This window comes from Poromitra crassiceps (genome assembly GCF_964638095.1).
Source record: "Poromitra crassiceps genome assembly, chromosome: 5".
Classification (NCBI taxonomy): domain Eukaryota; kingdom Metazoa; phylum Chordata; class Actinopteri; order Beryciformes; family Melamphaidae; genus Poromitra; species Poromitra crassiceps.
The window spans coordinates 20,385,567-20,390,566 of record NC_139642.1 but is presented as its reverse complement, the minus strand read 5'-3'; the positions used below and the strand labels follow the sequence as shown (position 1 = coordinate 20,390,566).

General features: G+C 47.3%; 1 pseudogene across 1 annotated transcript; it reads left to right on the top strand.

Moving 5' to 3' along the window:
• The first annotated feature begins 3,476 nt into the window (after window positions 1-3,476).
• LOC310776176 (creatine kinase U-type, mitochondrial pseudogene) lies at window positions 3,477-4,728 on the top strand (annotated as a pseudogene). The gene has a single exon. The product of its transcript is annotated as a creatine kinase U-type, mitochondrial pseudogene (transcript).
• The last annotated feature ends 272 nt before the right edge of the window (window positions 4,729-5,000 follow it).

Here is a 5,000-nt window from a genome sequence, read left to right as displayed (position 1 = left end):
CTGCCTGCATTCCGTGTCAACCTTTCTCTTTTTCGACAGCATCTTGTTGATTCCTTGGTTTTTTGGTAGGTAGCCGAATGCGCGATTCAATTCCAGCGTGGCATTATGGCGGCTTTGTTTACACCGATGGTTTACACCTGATGACCTACTGACATACTTCCTTGTAGTGCAGGTTAATTAACTTATGAATGAACTCTTAGCTTGCTTATTAGCCGCACATAGTTCATGATAATAGGGTGCGAATTTAATAATAATAATATATATATATATATATATATATATATATTTTTTTTTTAACTCATTCTCTGCCAGGGTCATTTCGGTCTGTGTGCTCCCAGTGCCAGGATTTTGAGCATATTTCCTGATCTTCCAGGACCCACAGAATATTCTGTGCTAGGAATAAAATTACACAACATATCTCACAATAAAGCAGAGACTCTCTTCTTACCCCTTGTAAAAAACTGAAACTCGACCATGTTTCCTTGTTTAGTTACAAGCAGTGGAAGTTAGCTTGTTTTCACTGAAAATGCCCTCCTTTGTAACAGAAATAGGAGAAAAAGAGGTTTTTAGTGAACGACACCGTTTCAAGCAGAACTCTCTTTTGAGCCTTTTATTTTTTGCCTCAGTGACACATCAGACATATACAGTATTTGTTTTCCCAAATAAATAAATAAAAAATAAGAGAATGTATTTTACAGTTGCCATGTGGATTTTTAGCTTAGCTTGATTAAAGCATAAACAAATGGAACGAACCCTTATGTGGTCACACTCACACACTCTCTCTCTCTCTCTCTCTCTCTCTCTCACACACACACACACACACACACACACACACACACACAGGAATAACGAGTGCTGTAACGTTACCTGCTGTCACGTTACCTCTCATAACTAACGTTAGCACAGAAGATCACACAATAGCTACGTTAGTGCTGTAAACTTTGAAATGTTTATGTGACACATGTTTCGCCTTGGTTGCTGGGGACGGGTGTGTGACGCGGTTTGACGCGTTTGACGTATCCATGTGATTCCCTCTCCCTTGAGTGTGACAGAGCTGGCAAGAGGAAACGTGAAGCGAGTCATGCCGGCGGCATAAGTTATAAACAATGCGTGACAATTATACTCGAATGTTGTGTGTGTGATCATTTCATCTCAAACGCGATACAAAAAATAGGCTACTTTTTACCATCGTCATCGCTCCAAGTGGCACCCATTTCTCCTCCTCCGATTCATCCGTGTCAGAACGCTGTGAAGGGGAGCCTTCGTAGCAACAACAAAAACGCCAGCGTCTTCCTCGCCATCGTCGCCAGCCGAGAACTCTGGGTCGGACTCTGTTTCGACCACAGGCTCCACCCATAAATACTAAACTAGCGGCTTCCTTTTATCAGTTTGACTTGAAACAATGTCACAGGCTGGGAAAGTGTCTGATGTAATGTAAACAGCCAAAACATGAAAGTACGTCCGAGTACGTCTTTGGCACAGAACGCCATTGTTAAAAGTACGTCCGGGTACGTCTTTGACAGAGAATGAGTTAATATTCCAAAACATTTTAGCACCTGTGTGTGCACATCACATGGTGGGCATAGCTATAGGAGCTCCGTTTGTGAGGCTAACGCGGAATAACTTAAACCTGCATTCTTACAAATGGCCTGCAGGGGGGCGATTCTACTGGCTGCAAATTAAAAGAAGTCTGGTTACATGGGAATGGAGAAATGGTGCCACTTGATTATGGCCCCAGTAAACCTTTTCCAAATGAGTTGATGATCTCACTCACCAGTTTCAAGTCTTTTTCAATATACAGCATGATGTTCATTTAGGAAATTATAGTCCCATTTCGAGTCAAACAGACGATAAAGAAGCCTGTCCAGTGATCGTGCAGCTCACAGATCACAGACTAATAGCAGGCCGCCCTGTGGCTCAGCCTCTTCTCATCCAAATTCATGTCACTTCTGGCTCCAAATAACCAAGATGGCGACAGTGAAAATGCCAACCTGGAGCTTTCAAAATGTGAGTCCAAAAACCAATGGGTGACGTCACGGTAGCTACGTCCATATACGGTCTATGACATCATAGCGCACCACTCTATCATCAACCAATCAAACCAAGCACTTACCACTCTTACAACAGCATGGAGGTTTGCCAATTATGGGGCAATAGGCTTAAAAATCATTCTGCTTTGTGAATAATAACACAAGGCTGCTGTCGCAACATAAAGCATGACTCACCATCAGAAGAGCTGGAGACTTTTTAGCTGTGCAAACACTGTTGGCTAACAAGCTGGATAGGCTAATGGCAAAGCTCAATATATCATACTGTATGGGCCCACTAACCACAGACAAAATAGTCAAACAAAACCTGAACAAATTTGACAAGAAATTGCATTTTTGTTATACTAGCAATCTCACGCACTACGCGCGCTCGAATTCTAGGGTGGAGACTCTGGAGACTGTGATAAAAAACACAATTACACAATTACACAAAACATGGTGGAGACTCTGGAGACGATGCGCCATGGGCGCAACATTGTAGCAGCTCGGCTGCTGCGTGGCCTCACCTGCTCTACGGCGCAAAATTGCTGAACTTCGCATCGCTGATGACATCACAATTGCTCGAGTGACCATCACTGATCACAATTGCTCAACTTCGGCTTCATGCTCGATTGACGTTACTCAGCGCACAATTGCTCAACTTCGGCCGCAGCTCAACTGCTGCGTTGCCTCACCTGCTCTATTGGCATGCGCAACGCACAATTGCTCAACTTCGCATCATCGAGTGCTCGAGTGACATCACTCATGATGTCATAGACATTGTGACATCATCAGTGACATCACTGATGTGATGATGATGATGTGATGATGATGATGATGATGATGATGATGATGTGATGATGATGATGATGATGATGATGATGATGATGATGTATAAAATTGAGTAAGTGGGCAATGTTTGTTTGTTTGTTTAAATTTTTTGTCCCGGAAGTGATGTCACTCGGGCAGGTTTGTGTGTGTGTGTGTGTGTGTGTGTGTGTGTGTGCGTGCGTGTGCGTGTGTGTATGTATAACGATGTCACTGATGATGTCATAGACATTGTGATATCACCATTGGCATCACTGATGATGTCATAGACATTGTGACATCATCAGTGACATCACTGATGATGTCATAGAAATTCTGACATCATCAGTGACATCACAATTACACTGACATCACTGATGAGGCAATTCACAATGAAAAATGATCTCACAATTGGTAAGGAAAAAGAGTTATGACATCACTGATGATGTCACTCATGCTAATTTTGTTTATGACATCACTGATCATGAGATAAGGCGACCACGCGTCTAGGGGAGAAACCACAGAGGGCAAGTAATCTGCAGCAGCTGGGTCCTACAACAGAAGCGACACATCACTACCATCACCTATCCCTCCCTCTCTCTCTGACCGCGGGAATACGAGGAAAAGGAGACAAGAAGAAGAATGGCGAGCAACTTCTCCAGACTCCTGTGGTCCAAACGGAACGTGGGGCTTCTGTCTTTATTGGCTGGCAGCTCTGTCACAGTGGGCTTTCTGCTCTGCAGGGACCATGTGACCGCCGGAGCGCCTGTCCGCAGACTCTACCCTGCCAGTGCCGAGTATCCTGACCTACGTAAGCACAACAACTGCATGGCCACTCACCTGACACCTGCCATCTATGCCAAGCTGTGTGACAAGGCCACGCCCAATGGGTACACACTGGACCAGGCTATCCAGACAGGAGTGGACAACCCTGGACATCCCTTCATCAAGACTGTGGGCATGGTGGCAGGAGATGAGGAGTCCTACGAGGTGTTTGCAGCACTGTTGGACCCGATCATCAAAGAGAGGCACAACGGCTACGACCCGCACACCATGACCCACCCCACCGACCTGGACTCCAGTCAAACCCACTCGGGCCACTTTGACGAGCGCTACGTGCTCTCGGCCAGAGTGAGGACAGGGCGCAGCATTCGCGGGCTGAGCCTGCCGCCTGCCTGCACGCGGGCGGAGCGCCGCCTGGTGGAGAAGGTGGTGGCCGACGCCCTGGCCGGCCTGAAGGGAGACCTGGCCGGGAAGTACTACAGCCTCACCCTGCTGACCGACCAGGAGCAGCAGCAGCTCATCGATGACCATTTCCTGTTTGACAAGCCGGTCTCACCCCTCCTGACATGTGCAGGCATGGCTCGTGATTGGCCAGATGGCCGTGGTATTTGGCACAACCATGAGAAGACGTTCCTGGTTTGGATCAACGAGGAGGATCACACCAGGGTCATCTCCATGGAGAAGGGAGGCAACATGAAGAGAGTCTTCGACAGGTTCTGCAGAGGCCTCAAGGAGGTGGAGCGTCTGATCCAGGAGAAAGGTTGGGAGTTTATGTGGAACGAGAGGCTGGGTTATGTTCTCACCTGCCCCTCCAACCTGGGCACGGGGCTCCGGGCCGGGGTCCACGTCAAACTGCCCCACCTCAGTAAGGATCCACGCTTCAGTAAGATCCTGGAGAACCTGCGCCTGCAGAAGCGTGGGACGGGCGGGGTGGACACCGCCGCCGTGGGCGGTACCTTCGACATCTCCAACCTGGACCGCCTGGGGCTCTCTGAGGTCCACCTGGTGCAGACGGTGATCGATGGAGTCAACTACCTGATCGAGTGTGAGAAGAGACTGGAGCGGGGCCAGGACATCAAGGTGCCCCCACCCCTCAAGCAGTTCAAGTAGACACTGACCCCTGACCTCACCTGATGTTATACATGCAAATATATAAATAAGCAATGTTTTAGTCTGTTCGGTTGCTGTTTTGTGCGACTGCTAAGTACTTGATCGGCTGCCTTACCTCACTCAGCCTGTTTGCCCCAATAAAGCTTGAAAGACATCTCTGTGATTCTGACCAATCACCTGTGGCGAGTTCCAATTTAAATAATCCAGCACATAATAAGTGGAAGCTACAACTTCCCTACAATCTCCATTGTGGATTGTGTGTACAGAGACTGT